Source organism: Balaenoptera acutorostrata, chromosome 4, assembly GCF_949987535.1.
Source record: "Balaenoptera acutorostrata chromosome 4, mBalAcu1.1, whole genome shotgun sequence".
Classification (NCBI taxonomy): Eukaryota; Metazoa; Chordata; class Mammalia; order Artiodactyla; family Balaenopteridae; genus Balaenoptera; species Balaenoptera acutorostrata.
This window is the reverse complement of record NC_080067.1, coordinates 4,374,788-4,394,555: the sequence shown is the minus strand read 5'-3', so window position 1 is coordinate 4,394,555 and position 19,768 is coordinate 4,374,788. Positions and strand designations below refer to the sequence as shown.

The 19,768-nt window shown below is 39.5% G+C and overlaps 1 protein-coding gene and 1 pseudogene across 2 annotated transcripts in view; one reads left to right on the top strand and one right to left on the bottom strand.

The window, feature by feature from the left end:
• LOC103016226 (ubiquitin-conjugating enzyme E2 E2) overlaps positions 1-19,768 on the top strand; it is a 362,459-nt gene that overhangs the window by 118,110 nt on the left and 224,581 nt on the right. The window lies entirely within an intron of this gene.
• Positions 735-2,107, bottom strand: LOC103015937 (elongation factor 1-alpha 1-like; annotated as a pseudogene).

Genomic DNA, 19,768 nt, shown 5'->3' with positions numbered 1-19,768 from the left:
ATGTAAGCTCGTATATAGAGAATGGATAAACAACAAGGTACTACTGTATAGCACAGGGAACTATATTCAATATCCTGTGATAAACCATAGTGAAAAGAATATGAAAAAGAATGTATATATATATGTATAACTGAATCACTTTGCTGTAGAGCAGAAGTTAACACAGCATTGTAAATCAACTATACTTCAATAAAAAATTTTAAAAATTAAAAGTAAAAAAACCCCTGCTTTTGGTTAAAAAAAAAAAAGATGGGGAAACAAAACATGGAAGAGAGCAGAAACGTGTTCTGGGGACTGAGTTGATAGAGCTTTTGAGGAATTTTCACAGCTCTAAGACAGTAATTAACAATGGAAAGAGCTTGTATTTTCCACTTCCTACATGAAGCTATGAGTATCTAAAGAGGCAACAGATATAAAATATCTAAGAGATTTGGGAGGATTGTTTTCCTCATTAAACTTTGTTTTAATGGGCCTCAAAATTCTATGACAGATTTTTGGTCAGGTTGTTTCCATGAGAAAGTACTGATTTAAAAAACTAATAACTTAAAACCGCCACATTCACAAACAGATGGTCCACAGAACACTTTCCTTTTCCTTCTGAAAGCTTAATGATGAACTGTAATCATTAACCACTCTTTTACTGTTAAACTTAAATGGCCAGTTGAGAGAAACAGCTCTGAGACCGTTCTTCCACCACTGATTAAGACTCGGGTGGCAAGTATTAGGGATAATATTCACTTAGCCCTCTGAGCTTTCTGGGCAGACTTGGTGACCTTGCCAGCTCCAGCTGCCTTCTTGTCCTCTGCTTCGATGACTCCCACAGCAACTGTTTGTCACATGTTACAAACAGCAAAATGACCCAGAGGAGGGTATTAGAGAAGCTGTCAACACACATGGGCTTGCCAGGAACCATATCAACCATAGAGCATCAGCAGATTTCCAGGATTTAGGGCCGTCTTCCAGCTTCTTCCCTGAACGGCGATCAAGCTTCTCCTTCAGCTCAGTAAACTTGCAAGCGGGGTGAGCTGTGTGACAGTCCTGCACAGATGCATGGCCAGCACTGATTTGCCCTGCATGGCTCAGGATAATTCCCTGAGCCGTGAAGCCACCTGCTTCCATTGGTGGGTTCTTCTGCTGTTAACAGCCATGTTGCTGTTGCCGTGATGAACACCTTTGACAGACATGTTCTTGACATTGAAGCCCACGTTGTCCCCAGGAAGAGCTTCACTCAAAGCTTCATGGTGCATTTCAGCAGACTTTGTTTCAGTTGCAAGGTTGGCTGAAGCAAAAGTGGCCACCACCCTGGATTTGAAAACACAAGCCTCCATGGGGACAGTACCACCTTTGCCACCAGTTTTGTAGACGTCCTGGAGGGGCAGACACAGGGCCTGTCAGTTGGATGTGTTGGTGGCAGGATACAGTCCAGAGCTTCAAGGAGAGTGGTTCCACTGGCATTCCTGTCTTTACCAGTGAGTTCCCATCCCTTGAACCAAGGCACATTAGCAGTTGGCTCTAGCATGTTGTCACCATTCCAATCGGAACTTGGCACAAATGCTGCTGTGTCAGGGTTGGAGCCTGTTTTCTTAATGTAGCTGCTGACTTCCCCAATGATTTCCTTGTTTTTCTTCTGGCGGCAGGGTGGCTCAGTGGAATCCATCTTGCTAACACTAACAACTAGTTGTTTCATACCCAGTGTGTCAGCCAGAAGAGCACGCTCACAGGTCTGCCCATTCACCTGCTTCACATTCAGCAGTGCCCGCATCAGCAAGCGGAACAGCACGGTCAGCCTGAGACGTACCCGCCGTCATGTCTTCGATAGTCTCTGTGTCCTGAGGCACCAGTGATGGTCACATCACACTTGCTGGTCTTGAATTTCCACAGGGAGATATCGGTGGTGATGCTACACTCGTATTCAGCTCTCAGTTTATCCAAGACCCAAACATACTTGAAAGAGCCCTTTCCCATCTCCAGCAGCCTGGTTCTCAAAATTTTCAATGGTTCTTTTGTCAGTCCCATCACATTTGTAGATCAGATGGCCAGTGGTGGTAGATTTGCCCATATCTGTGTGTCCAGTGAAGATGTTGATTGGAGTTGTTTTCTTTCCCATTTTGGCTTAGATTTGTAGTGGTTTTTTATGACACCTGTTGTGGTAGTAAACCTCTTGCAAAAAAGTGAGAGGATTTTCTGTAAGGTGATATAAAGTTAACCTAAAATTAATCTGAAATTCCCAGTGTAGAAGGTTGATTTAGGGATTAGGGGCCTAAATAAATATGACTGTAGCTGCAGTTACACTTACTAGGCTCGAATTGCAAAAGATCAGTCCTCATGCTTTGTAAAAAGATCGCTGGATGCAATGAAAGTGGAATTTCTCCCTTCTGTACGTTGCTACCCAAGTAGGCAACTCAAGGGACCTTAATGCCTGCCTCTAATGCAAGACAGACTGCGTTCAGAGCAGAAAACCAGACCTGATGGCTGGATGGCTGGCTTCAGCATGGAAGTTCCCATATTTCTAAGAGCGTATGCCGAAAGTATGCTTAATGCCTCAGCAGGTTTGGTAGCTCATGGTGCTGGAGGAACAACCATAGCGCTGGTCTCTGGGGACATGTTATACCAAAAATAAGATGGTATGTACGTGAACCGATAACTCACAGGAATCTGACAGCTTTCAAGAGTGTAATCCCATTATTTTTCTTAGGAGAGAATGTAAGAAACCAAAAGATCTAAGCCTGAAAGCTCAGTGACACCTTATGGCTCTATCTGTGAAATGTATCATTATTTGGTTATTCATGCTAGAGGACAGCAGTTTTTTTAAAAAACCAAGGCAATAAAGCAATAACTTCTGAAGTTTTACTCATCTTAAGAGGCATTTTTCTAGGAATGCCATTATTCCTGGGACCACAGAGTTCTATGTGCCTGACCTAACAGGCTAATTTTAGACTCCTTCCTCCTATACTGTTTGATGTTGAAGAGTCTTTTTTTTTAACAATAAAAACAGCATCTTTGACCAAAGGCCATGATCAAAGCTGCTCTTTGAATGAGAAATAAAGCTTTCAAACAACTGAAAATTCACCATCTGAAATTCCAGATTCTGCAGTTATAAAAGAGTAAAATATCTGTATTTCCTCCTTCAACTCATGAATATATCAAAGCTGAATCTTATAATTCTAGAGTAATGGGTTATAGAAAAATACACATTGTAAAATAACTGCAATTCCTATGGCAATCACAAGTTCCATTAAATAGACACTTTTATAATAACAAGCTGTTAGTATTAGATTTACTTCATGAGGTCAGATAGTTTTTTAAAACACTACTATATTTTATGAGGTTTGTTTTAGAAAGCTAATTTCATTAATTCCACATCTTTCCTTCGCTTTTGAATCTTGAATCGGCTGAGACGGGTATGTATTTGTGGAATCTCTCTCAATAACAAACAGGAGCAAGAAACATTTTTACTAGTTTCTTAATAGACAAAGTATATAGAAATCTAGAAATGTATTCCTACAACTGTGGACTGATCAAGTTTTTATGAATTTCATATTATATGCACCAAAAACTGTATTTAAACTCTGAAGTGGATGCTTCTTTACACCAAAGAAAGACATTGTAGTGCAGAGCACAAACGTGAGAACTAGAATGGCTTGTCTTAAACTGTTAAGACACTCCCCTCCTGTGTGAATTTCCTCAGTTCCCTTCTCCATGAAGTCAGGATGATTGACACTAACCTTGCCGGGTTGTGGGAAGGATTACTCTATATACTGCCATGTAGAGCACCTGCACACAGTAGGAGCTTCACAAATGTCAGCTGTCAACCACCACCATCATCTTTTTTCATACTCTAGCTGGTTTCTGTGTTAGGATTATAATTTTTATAAAGTGAGTTCCATACATAATGATATAAATAATTAAAAGAGATTAAATGAAATGTTCTATTAGGTGTTAAGAAATATACTATACCAGTTCCTACAATTAAAAAATATGAAAAAATACATAGGGAAACAAAAGCCATAACAAAATGAAAATACTAATGAAGAGACCACTGACAAAATTAGTCCTAACACAAACGTTATTTCTGTTTAATACCAGTGTCTATCTATGTGCTCATCCTGTCAAAGACTGGTTTCTCAACAAATACAAGGCAAGTTCAATTAGACTATGAAGTGAAACTGGAAATTATTCAGATCTCATGAAATGAATTAAAATGATGAAGAACTGCTGAGATCACATTCCAAGCCACCAATAAACGAGAAAGCCAACAAGGATGACAACAGAATAGTTCTTCCGAGTGACTTGACTGTCAGAGGACTGAGAGAGGCCCTTGGAAAAATTGATGAAGCACCTTAATATTTTTTGTAAAAATGATGTGTTTATTATACTGTAAAAACCAAATATGGAGTAAAAAAATCTAATAATGTGTTGTCAGGCATACAAAAAATCATGCCAATAAAACACTCAATTTTCACTATCCTTCTAATTAGAACACTGTTTCAGTTATAGTAGAGATTTTCTTAACTGAGTTAAAATCAGGTTATTTTTCTATTCTTTGGTTTATTTTTTCACAATTTACTCTGTTTTATCCTAGTTTTCAGTGATTGTACTTTAAGGAGCCTTTTCATGGAATTATCCTCAGAGAATAAGTATCTACTATATATGAAATAAAAGTTTGTATAAAAATTATTAAAAATTTTAAATTACGTAAAGTGATACAGATGGTTCTCTGTATTACCCTTGCTTAACGCTCAAATAGATGATTTTATATGAAGTGGTTCTGTGGTTATAGTATAAAGAATATCCAAAAATATCTTCAATTTATAAAAAGGAATTTCTTCTGAGGAGTTCAAGTTGCTTCCTACAAAATTTACAAATTGACCCATCTAGAGCCTGAAATAACTCTTAATTTTATTTTTCTTCTCTAGCAAAGACTCACAGACTAAAATCCCAGAGGAATGACCACGGTAAATCCCAAGCTAGTAATCTTTCCAAATATAGTTACACCTCATTTATCCGACACCACTGGAGAATGAAGTATTAACTGGAAAATCCACCATGATTCTGAAGCTGGTCTTGACCACTTCCTCAGGAAGACGTCATTATTCTTTCCTCTGTGCTCCTTAGTAGTATCTGTAGAACACACCCGATAACAATAATATTGTATTTGAATTATTTGCTTATGTGTTTATTGAACCATTACATAGCAGACTCTTTGAGGACGAAAAACATGTTTTTTACTCATCTTTGTGTCCACAACACTCAGTACGGGTCTGGCACACAGTAGAAAAGCAATTAATCTCTGTCACATAAGGAAGAGGGAGGTAGGGAGGAGGAAGGACTCAGACTTTTTTTTTTTTTAACAGAAATCTTTCTCAATTACAGCCCTCTCTCCTTTTTCCTAACAGAGTGAACTAAGCATGCTTGGTAAACTTTTTTGGACGACTGAGGGCCGTAGTTGGGAACACTATCCCTCTGTGCTATAATAAAGATGCTTTTCAGGGCTCTTCGGACTCCTAGGTTGATCTTTCCAGGAATTCGTAACTGTGGCGGAATGAAGTGGGGATTCCCCTTGTAATTGGCAGGAGGAAAAACCAGGTGCCTAAGGATGTGAAACGAGCAACCTTAACCCAGAAGACAGTCCTGGACCCGAGGGCGGGCCTGGCTGCGTGGCAGCTCGGAGGTCTTCTCTGTATTCCCACGTTCAGAGTTTAGACGGTCAGTTCACGTGTAATTCCATTATCTGTGTTTCGTAAAATTTCCCCTTCTAAATACACTGGGATTCCAAACTTTCAACGTGTTCTCAAGAGGCAAGTATAATTTTTGAATTAATTAAAATGCTTAATTATCTAAAAACCAAAAACATCTTAGTGTTGACTGAGAATTACCCAAAGATAAAAGCGTGTCGTTTTGCAGTGTCCGGAGAAGGGCAAAAATGAAAAGTTCTGTTTCTTAAATAGTAGTTTTTAACAGCTACAAATGTTTTATTTTGTAGATCAAGGTCCATTTCCAATATGCTACCATTAAAGCAGTTTCCAAAGTCCACAGATAACAGTTATAAAGGTCAAGAGAAGTTATTTAGAAATTACTTGTCATTTAATTCCAAAAGGAGGGAATGACTAGATAGTGCTTTGTTTTCTCGGAGAAGGAACTTGCCCAGTAGGCTACCACCAGCCCATCCATGCCTGACTTAGGCCCGAGGAACCGAGGTCATCTCTCCAGGGTGCACGGCCAGGTTACAAGCCCACCTGTGTCTGTCCACACCCGCCAAGTCTGCCAGAATTGTGTTTCTCAAAGCAAGTACTACACTTGAGCTGGCAGGACCAGTGCTCTGCCACTACCTGTGGGAACACCACGATCCTGAAAGAGTGCAAGAAACATGAGCAAAGGCACAAAAGTAATAATTTGTCCAGAGTCTGTGAAAAGCAGCAAAGCATGAGCTCTGAAAGGAATGTGGGGCTGACCACGCTGAACAGTTGGAAGAGGCTGAAGGCAGAGCGGGGTCAGGTCCGGCTCCTTCACCATCAGTTCCTTTGTCCCTGGCACTCCCACCCCCTCCCAGAGTGCAGAAACAGCAAAGCAAAAGGAAAAGAACAAGCATGAGGGTTCAGATTTTGCTTCTAAAATTTAGTGTCCTTGGGCAGTTTATTGACTATATCTGAGTCTCAGTTCTCACAGGGTTACAATGGGATTAAATGAGATACTGTGTGTAATAGGCGGGGTATTGTGCCCAACATAGGCAAGCACTCAATCCAGGATGGTTTGTGGCACGTTAACTTAAAGCATATGGTGTGCTTTTTTGCTTTTCTTAGAGACAAATGATCAGGTATTTAAAGACCTGTTTTCAGTTCCCTTGTGATATTCTGACAGCTACTTTGAAATAAAACGAAAGTGATCTTGTTGTAAGCAAGACATTGCCTTTAACCATATAATTTAATATCACCCCTTCTTTTAAAGAGGTTTGTTATATAGAATATTTTATCACGGCAAACGTATTAGATGTTTCCACACTAATTTCATTGGCAGAGCTTAGCGAATTTTATGACCCGTGGTACACAAAACTTGTTAAAAAAACTTACTGTTTATACTTTGCTCTGACACGTTGATTCAGCAAGGCAGAATAACTACACTATTGTATACCGTATGGGCATTTTAACAGAGCTTTCTGTAAAAAACAGCTAGTAGCTAATTCAGAACCCCACAGAACAACAAAAGCCTACCGGGAGTATATAAATATTTTTCCAAGTGGTCCTGCCATCAGTTTTGTGTCTCTTCTTAAAACAGATTTCTTTCTGTCTTTGAAGATGCAACAGTTTCAGAGGAGGACTTTCTACCTAAGTATAGGTGACATATGTTTAGAAATCAAGAGTCAGGCAGTGGTGCTAGAGTCATATCACCCCCCCTCCCCCAGAGATAGAAACCTTCGGTGTCTCTAGTTCTTTTTCGTTATCCCTCCATTCAGTATATTTATTTTCTGAAAATCGTCCCTGGTGATTGAGAGCACTCATGTAGAATTAATGGCTTTAATGGAAAGGCTATGCTCCCAGACTCCTCAAATCTCTTTGGAATGTAATTTCACATATACAATTAAAACAGATAAAAAAATCCTAAATCTGCCTGTTATAATGGGTACTATTGGGACTTGAAAAGGAATCAAATACTTAAATATTTTCTGTGGATATGCTTGCAGTCTCATTTGTGTGTGTGTGTATATACATATATACACAGACATGTACACACTTCTCCGGGTACTGGCATTCTCAGGACTCAGTAAATGAAAGCTGGCCCTTTAGAGGAAGGAATTAAGTAAGTGATCAGCCAACAGGTAAGAAAAAAAGAGCTTAGGGTAACAAACACTGTTACAGTTTCTTGCTTCTCAGAAGTCCGTATCAGCATATCAACTTTTCATTGCCCAAGCAAGGTGTGCTGATGACTTAGAATTTATCCATTCTGGTTCCCTATTCCTTCTGGTCCATAGAAGGATTATGCTTTCCCCCTCCTTGCAGTTGAGCAAGACCGAGAGACAATTTCTGGCCAATGGGATTTGGGCCAGATGAAAGACTTTAATTGCTAATTCGAGACTCTCCACTCTCTCCTTCCCTGCCACGGCAGTCATGGTAATAAGCTCAAAGCAGCCTGGATTACTAAGCTACTGACGTAGGAGTTATAGCCCAGGAGAATCACTCTGGTACACAGTCTCTGTGTGCAGTGAGAAACGAACCCTTGTTCTGTGAATTACTGAAGTTTTGATGTTTGTTATGCAGCATAACTTAGCCTGTCCTGATTGATAACAGAGACTTAATGTTTGTTTTTCCTCGGAGGGCTAGTTCCGCAGGCTACTTGGAGTTTGTGTGAGGTTTACTGAAAAGGGAAGATGAGTCTCAGGCAAAGATTTTACAGAGTAAAGGGTACTGATGAGGAGTAGAGGAAAACTTTTAGGGGATATTCAAAACAAAGATGAGGTGGTGAAGTCAAGGAATATACTTGGGTATAGGAAGAAATGAAATAATCCACAAAAGTAAATTCTGGAGAAGAGTTTTCAGGGCACATATGAAAGTGAAGAATTTGTCTACAGTCCGTGTCAGTCTGACATGAGGATGAAGTCTTGGTTCTAACCTCACATCCCTCTTTGACTTCCCTAACAGCACTTAACCGCAGGCGCAGTCTCTGCAACTCTTGGGATTCATTTTTGAGCAAGCATGCAATATTTGTCTACTTCACAACCAAGATTTCTTTGTTAACAGTGACTCTTGCTCTGTAGGTGGCTGTCTAGCTCAAGCCCTTGATCATCTGACTGCACTGGGTATATTCCATCCTGTTTCTTTACCGTCTTCCTGGGTTCTGACTCACTGCTTTCACCCGGTTCTAAGGACAGTCCAGAGACTTCCTCTGCTGCTCAGAACTGGCAGCTTCACGCGTGAAACAAAAACTTTAAGAGGTGGCAGAATATCTAACAATGAAATTCAGAAAGTCTTAGATCATTTACATGACAGCTAAAAAAATTTTCATGTAGTTGTAGAGGGTGCATATTGCTTACACTGCTTTATATGGTTAGTAAACAGAGAGACATAAATGATAGCATGATATTTTTTATCCTTCAAAGGTAATGCTGTAGAAGAAGGAGGAGTCATAGCATTAATCATTGAGTACAGGTTTTATAGATCAGGAATTTTAATTTCTGTGGGGATTGTGACAGTATTATAGTTTGACGTTTTCTAGCATCAGAGGTCTAAATTGGCCAGTCCCAATCTAGGGTGTGCAAAAAAAGTAACTTTATTTTCTGAAGTGATCTCTTTCTAGTTCTCAGCTGCCATTCCCAGTCATGGTATAAAACACACAACCTCGCCTTTTAAAAAGGTATCTCAGTATCTTCTCACTTGAAACACTTTCTTTTGACCAATTATTCAGTCTGTAAAAATTTCTCCTCCTCTCTAGGGTTCTCCCCTCCCTCTTAATCAAGATGGCATTTGAGTACAGGCGAGGCATGCCCCCTCTTGCTGTGCTTCCAGTGATATCTTACATGGGCTTGACCTCTGGGCCTCCGGCCTGTCCTCACTGCATCCACGGGGTCAGTAGGAAAGCTGTGGCAGGGGCTGCAGAGGCGTGCCGTTCTGTCTGTGTGTAGGAAATCTGCACTCAGCTGCCTTCCCCTCGCTCTGGAAACCAAGTCAGTTTTAACCCTGCAGTTCCCTAAGCACCTCCAAACTCTTTATCAGCACCTTGAAATTCTTGGTTGCTTTCTCTGCACTACCCAGGAGTTTGTAGAGTCCTGTAAAAACTACCCTCTGGTCCATCAGCCGGGAAAACCTTCCTCAGACTTCATTCCTCTGTCCATTACTTCTGGGCCACGATGGACACAACACTTTGTCCCCAACAGGACTTTCTGAAAGGCTTGCAGTTTTTGCAGGCTCTTCCCCCAGAGAAGCCAAGCGACAGCCTGAAAATTTCGGGCTTACCCTTTAGCTTTTCTGAGCATCCTGTCTTGTTCCACCTCTTAGTGTGAAAGTCAGGGAGGATGAAGGGAACTTGGTCCCTCCTCAGGACTGCCCCACGCTAGGCTCATCCACTCAGAATCTCTGTGTCCCCCAACCCTTCTGGACCCGGAAGGTGTGGAATTCTCTTTGCAAGGTATTTGGAATTACTCTTCTCACTATGATTATAATACAGTTAATCCTCCAAATTTGTTTTTTCTTATGTAAAAACTAAGCTTTGGAAGTTCTTAGAAAACCTTTTAACCACTTGAAAGCCAGGCTTACAAAGCTTTGCACTTAAAAAAAAAAATCTATTTTCAAACTCAAAGTTAAGCTTCCCTGTTGGTAGGTGGCAATCCCGAGCAATAAGTTTCAGCCTTATAGGTTACTTAAGAATAGTCCTAATGGCAGGAGGGGGAGAGGGGCCGGGGTGGGAGGTGGAGTAAAGAGAGGGGACTAGCATGACTGAAAAAGAAAAGGTCGCTGGATAACGTTTAAGAAGCTACTATATTATCCTCAGTACTAATTGGCCATCAGAGAATGGTACCACTTCAGGGCAGCGGAGCCTCTGATTACAATTCTTTAGTACCCACAGTATCCAACTGTGGTCTGATATGTAACTTAGTTTTCTCCTTCAGGAAGCAGGTTGAGCCGGAAGTTTTCACGAGTGAACCAAGTTTTCCAGATTATAATAAGGAAGTAATAGTGCTTTCCTCCATAACTGTCCATGGCTCTATGATGAGTAAAAAAGTAAAAGAAACTTACAGAAAACATGGATAGATTTTGTATTTTTCTAGTATTGTGAATAAAATTCTATTGGTGCTAAAGAACACCGCTAAATACAGTTTAGGGGTAGTATTTATATAAGAGAACATCTTATTTATTAATATGCAGTACATTACAGTCTTTAGTGAACAGTTAATGCCTTTATAAGTGTATATACTTTTGTAGCTAAAACTTCACCAGCAGTCCGTCAAAGCAGTGTCATGTCTCCACCAGTGGACTGCTTGCAGATCTTTGATAGCTAAATACATTTCACTGAAAGTTATGCCTTGATAGTTGGGTAAATGGCATTTTCAACCTATGTGTGATGATAGTATCTGAAAGCAAAATCTGGATCCAGTAGGTTAATTATAAGTGAAAGGTACTAATCTTTTATTATTCTAGGATATTAACAACTCATCTAAAGGCATTTGGCAAATGTGGGACAAATTTTCACATAGCTGACTGTTTTATTTTAGTCAAATAAAGAATATTTGTTTTGTCTAACACAAGGCTTAACGTTTGTTGCAACTCAACAGGCTGCCGGTTTTCTTTCACTATCAATTATTAGCTTTAAAATAAACACATAGTTAGAAACTACCTTTTAAGGAAGGTGGAAACCTGGAGTTAGCTAGGCTTAAAAATTATAAGGGAGTAGAATGCATCCCAACAGAACAATATATGAATCACACAAAACTGCTTTCTGTTACAGCACCTTGATCAGTTACATCAGCAACAGCTGAAAACCATTAGTTGCTGCTGGCTGCTCTTCATGAGATGCTTTCCTTCCTCTTGGGTATCCTGACATCAGTCTATCACTTTCCTACCCAAACAGTGCTTGGGGCTCTGCTATCTTTAAATAATTGAAAAGAATGAAAGAAAATATTTTAGTAATCAAAATGAGAACATCGGTATCTTGTTTATATATTAATCAAATGTGCAGCAGTAGCTGCTCAAAAAAGGATTTTAAAGAAAGCTTTATAAAGGTAATTTAAATGCTTAACATGACAATAAAAACAACCAATTTATCAGTTTAGCAGTCTCTACTTTTTGATGTCCATAACCTTAACTTTTATATTTATTTTATTTTATTTTCCACGCTGCGCAGCTTGCAGGATCTTAGTTCCCTGACCGGGGATTGAACCCCGGGGCCATGGCAGTGAAAGCACTGAGTCCTAACCACTGGACCACCAGGGAACTCCCTGTAACTTTAATTTTTAAAATTTCAGTGACTTGTATTATTCTTCTACCCATTTTCTCGCATGACTATTAACTTTGTGAGTAGTCAGTGCTGTTAAGATGGAATTCAAGCTCATTTTTAGTTACATTTTAAAAAGTATTGGTTTAGAAATGCGACAGATTTCTGTATATTAATTTTGTATTCTGCAACTTTGCCAAATTCGTTGATGAGCTCTAGTAGTTTTCTGGTGACATCTTTAGGATTTTCTATCTATAGTATCAAGTCATCAGCAAACAGTGACACTTTTACTTCTTCCTTTCCAATTTGGATTTCTTTTATTTCTCTTTCTTCTCTGATTGCTGTGGCTAGGACTTCCAAAACCATGTTGAATAAAAGAGTGGACATCCTTGTCTTGGTCCTGATCTTAGAGGAAATGCTTTCAGTTTTTCACCATTGAGAACGATGTTGGCTGTGGGTTTGTCATATATGGCCTTTATTATGTTGAGGTATGTTCCCTCTTTGCCCACCTTCTGAAGAGTTGTTATCATAAATTGGTGTTGAATTTTATCAAAAGCTTTTTCTGCATCTATTGAGATGATCATATAGTTTTTATTCTTCAATTTATTAATGTGGTGTATCACATTGATTGATTTGCAGATGTTGAAAAATCCTTGCATCCCTGGGATAAATCCTACTTGATCATGGTGTATGATCCTTTTAATGTATTGTTGGATTTGGTTTCCTAGTATTTTGTTGAGGATTTTTGCATCATGTCCATCAGTGATATTGGCCTGTGAAGTATCAGTAAGAGAAATTAAGGAAACAATCCCATTTACTGCTGCATCAAAAAGAATAAAATACTTAGGAATAACCTACCTAAGGAGGCAAAAGATTTGTACTCTGAAAACTATGACACTGATGAAAGAAACTGGACATGACACAAACAGACGGAAAGCTATACTGTGTTCCTGGATTGGAAGAATCAATAGTGTTACAGTGACCATACTACCCAAGACAGTATACAGATTCAGTGCAATCCCTATCAAAACACCAATGGCATTTTTCATAGAACTAGAACAAAAAAATTTTAAATTTGTATGAAAACACAAAAGACCCTGAATAGCCAAAACAATCTTGAGAAAGAAGAATGGAGCTGGAGAAATCATGCTCCCTGACTTCAGACTATACTGCAAAGCTACAGTAATCAAAACAGCATGGTACTGGCACAAAAACAGACATATAGAGCAATGGAACAGGATAGAGAGCCCAGAAATAAACCTATGCACTTATGGTCAATTAATCTACGACAGAGGAGGCCAGAATATACAATGGAGAAAAGACAAAACTCTTCAATAAGTAATGCTGGGAAAACTGGACAGCTGCATGTAAAAGAAAGAAATTAGAACATTCTCTAACACCATATACAAAAATAAGCTCAAAATGGATTAGAGACCTAAATGTAAGACTGAATACTGTAAGACTCCTAGAGGAAAACATAAATCGCAGCTATATTTTTTTGGATCCGTCTCCTAAAGGAAAGGAAATAAAAGCAAAAATAAATAAATGGAACCTAATTAAACTTAAAAGCTTTTGCACAGCAAAGAAAACCATCAATAAAACGAAAAGACAACCTACTGAATGGGAGAAAATATTTGCAAATGATATGACCAATAAGAGATTAATACCCAACATATATAAACAGCTCATACAACTCAACATCAAAAACACAACAACCTGATTGAAAAATGGGCAGAAAAACTGAATAGACATTTTTCCAAAGAGGAAATGCAGATGGCCAACAGGCACATGAGAAGATGCTCAACATCGCTAATTGTCAGGGAAATGCAAATCAAAACCGCAATGAGATATCACATCACACTTGTCAGAATGGCTATCATGGAACAAAAAACCCACAAATAACAAATGTTGGTTAGGATGTGGAGAAAAGAGAACCCTGGTACTCTATTAATGGGAATGCAAATTGATGCAGCCACTGTGGAAAACAGTATGGAGGTTTCTCAGAAAACTAAAAATAGAACTACATATGACCCAGTAGTTCCACTCCTGGATATATATCCCTCCAAAACACAAAAACACTCATCAGAAAAGATACATGCACCCCAGTGTTCATAGCAGCATTATTTACAGTTGCCAAGACATGGAAGCAACCTAAATGTCCATCAACAGAGGAATGGATAAAGATGATGTGGTACATATATACAGTCAGTAGAATATTAGTTAGCCATAGAATAAGATTGAAATAATGCCATTTGCAGCAACATGGATGGACTTAGAGATTGTCACACTAAGTGAAGTCAGACAGGGAAAGACAAATATCATACGATATTGCTTACGTTTGGAATATAAAAAAAAAATGATACAGATGAACTTATTTACAGAACTGAAACAGACTCACAGACTTAGAGAACAAACTTATGGTTACCAGGGGGGACGAGCGTGGGGGTGGATAGATTGGGAGCTTGGGATTGACACATACACACTGCTATATGTAAAATAGATAACTAAAAAGGACCTACTGTATAGCACAGGGAACTCTGCTCAGTATTCTGTAATAACCTAAATGGGAAAAGAATTTCCAAAAGAATAAATATATGTACGCGTATACCTGAATCACTGTGCTGTACACCCGAAACTAACACAACATTGTTAGTCAACTATACTCCAATATTAAATAACAATTTTAAAAAATAAAGAAGTATTGGTTTTTGTAATAGTTATTGGGGTCAAAATTCTGAAGAACATTTTACCATGGTATTTCTTAAGCCACATAAAGTAAATGATACATAACAAAATGATAAAGACAAAAAGCTGTGTTGGATCTACTATGCCGAGAACTGCTAAACTCTCTACAGCATTGTCTTCATTAACCTGTGTTAAATTTTGATAGGCAATAGGCGTTTAGTACGGGGTGTCCAGAAGACGGACCCCTCTCAGCCATCAAGATCTCACCAACCTAGCCCTCCCGCTGTGTAGCTGGAGTGTCGTTCAGCCTTCTGTTTGCCACAGCCAGAGCTCCACTCAGTTTCCGAAGGTCAGTTGCAACTTAGTGCGGTTTTAGGCAGGTGGTCTCCACATTGAAATGGATCGCAGTTGGTTAATCTCTAGTCAGAGGCAGAACTAGACCCCTGCGAGCGAGGGCAGCCATGCTGACAGACACCTTGTGCTTAAGGGCGAACTTCCCTCCCCTGCTTCCAGGATCTCATGAGGACGTTGTTTCTACACTCCGGGGTTGCGGACTCGGCGGAGCGTCTGCAGCTGAGTTCAGAACAAGAAGACCTCACATAGGCAATTTTTTTTACTCTCCCCACCAACTTTTCTTTTACAAAAAATTATTTCCTCATTTAATTAATGCATCCTCTCATTCAGGAAACATTTATGCATCACTTAAGTGCTAGATGCTATGGTATATGAAATTTAATATTACAGTATCCACACTCAGAGGAGCACAGTCTAGAGGAAGAGACAGACATGTGAACAAACAATTGCAGGACTTCCCTGGTGGCACAGTGGTTAAGAATCTGCCTGCCAATGCAGGGGACACCAGTTCGAGCCCTGGGTCAGGAAGATCCCACATGCCGCAGAGCAACTAAGCCCGTGCACCACAACTACTGAGCCTGCGCTCTAGAGCCCGCGAGCCACAACTACTGAAGCCTGCATGCCTAGAGCCCGTGCTCCACAACAAGAGAAGCCACTGCAATGAGAAGCCTGCACACCGTAACAAAGAGTAGCCCCCGCTCACCACAACTAGAGAAAGCCTGCGTGCAGCAACAAAGACCCAATGCGGCCAAAAATAAATAAATAAATTTATTTTTTTAAAAAATTGCAGAACAGTGTGATAAGACTAGAAGATTCTGGAATAAAGATCAAAGAGAATTCTTGTTTTCTTTAAAGAGATGCCTTTGAGAAGTATTTTTTAATATGCGTAAATCACATTTAAATAATTTGCTGAGGATCCTACTGTGAAGACTGTCTCCAGTAAAGGGTGCATAGACTGTCCTTACTCTGCATTTCTTTGCACTTTATCACTTGAACTTGGCTCACACCACGCTACCTCATTAACATCCATACTTTCATTCTCAGTTTTTCATCCTTTCACTTATTTCTTGCAGTGGGATCCTGCAGGAAGCAACTCAGAGACAGTCGGAAGTGATGGTAGGAGTGGAGGTGATTATACTCACTTACGTTAAGACAAACAAAAAAAGTTCTAGGGCATTAGCTTGCTTCATAACGTCTGCCCGAAATTACATGAATGACTAAGCGCAAAGAGTTTTGTGGGTCTGAGGCTTTTTTATATGTATGAGCTTTTGGTTTCTTTATTACAGACAGCAGGAGTTGGCCAACACGTGACCTCTGGGAAAGTTTTTCCGGAATGTTTTTTGACAGGTTTTTAAGTGTCTCTGAGGTTGAAAAGGGAGAGTGAGCTGGTGCCTCTGTTGTGAAATGTCAACAGCCATTGAGAGGGAATGAAACTCTCTGAACCAAATAAATCAAAGCACTTATGTTTGAAGAAAAACAAGTTGAGCAACATCAATAACACGGTCAGACACCCCTACATCGGCAGCTTTCTGATAAATCAGAGCTGGAAAGAAAACTTGTGGAGTAATTAGCATAGTAAATCATTTGCCAATTTCAAGATTGTTCATTTGAAAACTAGTTTTGGTTGGTGTTTCTGGTGTTTAGATCTGTTTTTAAGTATAAAAGCAAAACGGTGTCATAAGCCCAAACTGGAAACTACTCAAGTGCCGCGAAGGTAGAGTGGATGGTTTATGATCGATTCACATGTTGGATTACTACACAGCAATAAGAATGCATCAACTACAAGTACGCAAACGTGGATGAATCCCACAAACAACATCGAGCAACAGAAGTCGGACGCGAGAGAGCACACGCTGTGTGATTGCGTTCGCGCATGGTCCCGAGCAGTCCAGGTTCATCAGCGGTGCTGGACGTGCCTTCCGTTTAGAGGGGGCGGGAGGCAGCAACTGAAAGGGAGCCTGAGGCGCTGGCGGTGTTGCTTTGCTGGTCTGGGCACTGGTCACACAGGCGTGTTCACCGCAGACGCATTCTTCCGCCTGTACACTTCCACTCGCGCACTCTTCTGTATGCATGCTGTGCTTGGCAAAGGGTTACCTACAAAGTAGTATGCTTGTTCACTTCAGTAGAGTTTTGGGAAAGCAGAATATATTACCTGTTTAATCTTGCCTCTTGCGTTTATTTTCATTTAACGCTAAGCTATAGCATATTCCCATGCCATTTAATACGTTTTATTGAAGGAACTTTAATACCTTCATTATTTTAAGATATTTTTGAAAGTAAGGAAATATTCATTGTATTCACTCACACATATACAAGTAGTAGGTAGGGTTGTAGCATAAAAACCACAGTTAAAAATCTGAGCGAGAATAACTTTTCTCTCCTTTTTCACGTTAGACCAGAAGGCTTACGCTGCTAAATGCAAAAGCACCATTCCCCCTACACAGCAACAGCAGTGATGGGAGAAAAGTCTCCGAAGGAAATGCTTCCCTTTATAAGTTGTCCTGAAATATCAGGTCTTTTAACTGTAAGACCTTGGTTGTTATAGTTTTCCACAGTTAAGAAGTAGGGAAAATAACATAAAAATGTATTCTTGGCCTTAAAGTTTATGAAGGGAAGTTTCCCCTTCCCTTTTCTATTAAATTCACCTCATCAACTCAGGCTGATGCTAAATGCTAATCTATCTTCCATAATATTTGCAATGAAAAAATATAAATATGTGTTTTGGGTGTCAGGAACAAGTCCGAAATCTAAAAATAAACACAGAGGAATAAATAATAAAGTTGGATATAAATAAATACACTGGTACACTACAGAATTCACTGCGTTCTGCAGCCAGAGGCCTGGTTTATATAATGTTAAAATTCAGTTTTTATGACCATAGGCTGGTTCTCAAAATCTCACAGAGATTAAAATACGTGTTTATAAAGCAATGGAGAATATTATCTGTAATCTAATCAGCTAAAACAAATTCTCAGTAACGCCTAGATTCCCCTTTCAATCTAAAGAGACGTAAATAGTGTTACCATCAACACTTTTTCTCCCTTACTAATCTAACCAAATTTGGCATTTCAAACCAAATTTGTCTCTATTGTAAACAATAAATTTTAAAAAACATCTTAGGCAGGAAGTCAACAAATGTTTATTCCTTTTCACTTCCCTTACTATCAATTATTGTGTTTGTTTTATGGAACTGTATACACATAGTTTTTTAGTCTTTTGTTTTTTTCATACTTTTTACATCATCTCATTGATCCCTTTTGAGAATTAAGATAAAATGATACACAGCAGTGTTGTTTACTTTTCATAAGGAGGAAATTTTGGCCAGATGTGTTTCCAAATAAATAGTGTGATCAATGATTACACTATTAAAATTATTGAGGCATTTTTAGGAAAGAAAAAACAGGGGAAAGAAAGGAAGGAAAAGGGCAAAGGTCATGAATTAGAATATAGCTTATGCAGGTAAGAGTAGCTGTGCGGGACATAGTTTTATAATGCTGTCTTTCGTTTCTGTTCGCAGCTGTCAGCTGGTTTAGATGCTAGTAAAATGTAGGCTTATACCTAAGCTTACCTGTGCTTAAATGTTTAGCTTGTGGCCTTTTACATTGAAGGTAAAGGGCACAAGTAGAAAAATATGTATATTATACGTAAACTACCAGGGTTCCTAAGTCCAAAATAAGACCTACGATGCCCTGCAGGTAGAATCTCAACAGTATAGCTTTGAATAATTATACTTCAGTTTCCTTATCCATAAAATGGGGATAAGGCTATTACCTAAAATTATAAAGATTAAATGAGTTCATACATATCAATCACTTAAAGTAGTGCCTGGCACACAGGAAGTGCTCTGTAGAAGTTCACCATCATTACTACAATTGACCTCATGACCAGTAAGACAGTTTGTGGCTTCTAGCATGCCTGTAGTCCCGCTGCCAATATTTAATGCTGCAGTCTGTTGGAAAAATGGAACTTTAGGCTATTAGCAAGACTTACGTCCCCATCCACAATGCAGGGACTCTGTGAGCATGTTATTCTTGGAACCATGGTCCGTATTTCAAAAGAAACACTCATCATTTTTGTGATAAAGTTAATTTGACTTACTCATTTGTATAGTCAGAAGGGTCTACAAATAAGCTAAATAAAAGTGTCCCCCTGGTGTTGCTGGCGGTGAGGAGCTGCCGTGAAAGGTAAGGGCATACACAACAGAAGTGTAGGAAGTGAGGATGTAGAGTAGGATGGGGAGGTGCACTGCTGGTTAGAGGTAAACGAGTGCTGTACGTATCTGCCCTAAAGGTCCCATGAACCTAAGCATCCTTTTCTCAAGTTCCCACTCTCAGTCATTCACAGGGTTAACACGCACACCCACCGTTCCCAGCCCTTAGTCTTCCCTGTTCTGACCTATATGTACAGGCTACACGAGGACATTTATTTCCCATACAGGCCAGGAAGGGTTTTCAGGACTAGAGATTTTACATCGTTTTGAAAATTCTTACCATGTACCCCTCTAGGATGGTTCCTCAGAAAAACAGTACCTTCCGTGTGTTTTGTTTCTCTAACATTTTGAAACATGTATTGTAGTCTAGTTATGTACGTTTATATTAAGGAGGGTTAGGTGTGATTATGTACTTAATAATGACAACCTGTAATTATTTTTGTGATCATCAGCTGTTCAGATTTCGTATTTATTTTTCAAGAGCATGACAGGCACTCGCAGTTGCTTGCCACACGTGCCACAACTACTGAGCCCATGCACCACAGCTACTGAGCCCGTGCACCACAACTACTGAGCCCATACACCACAACTACTGAGCCC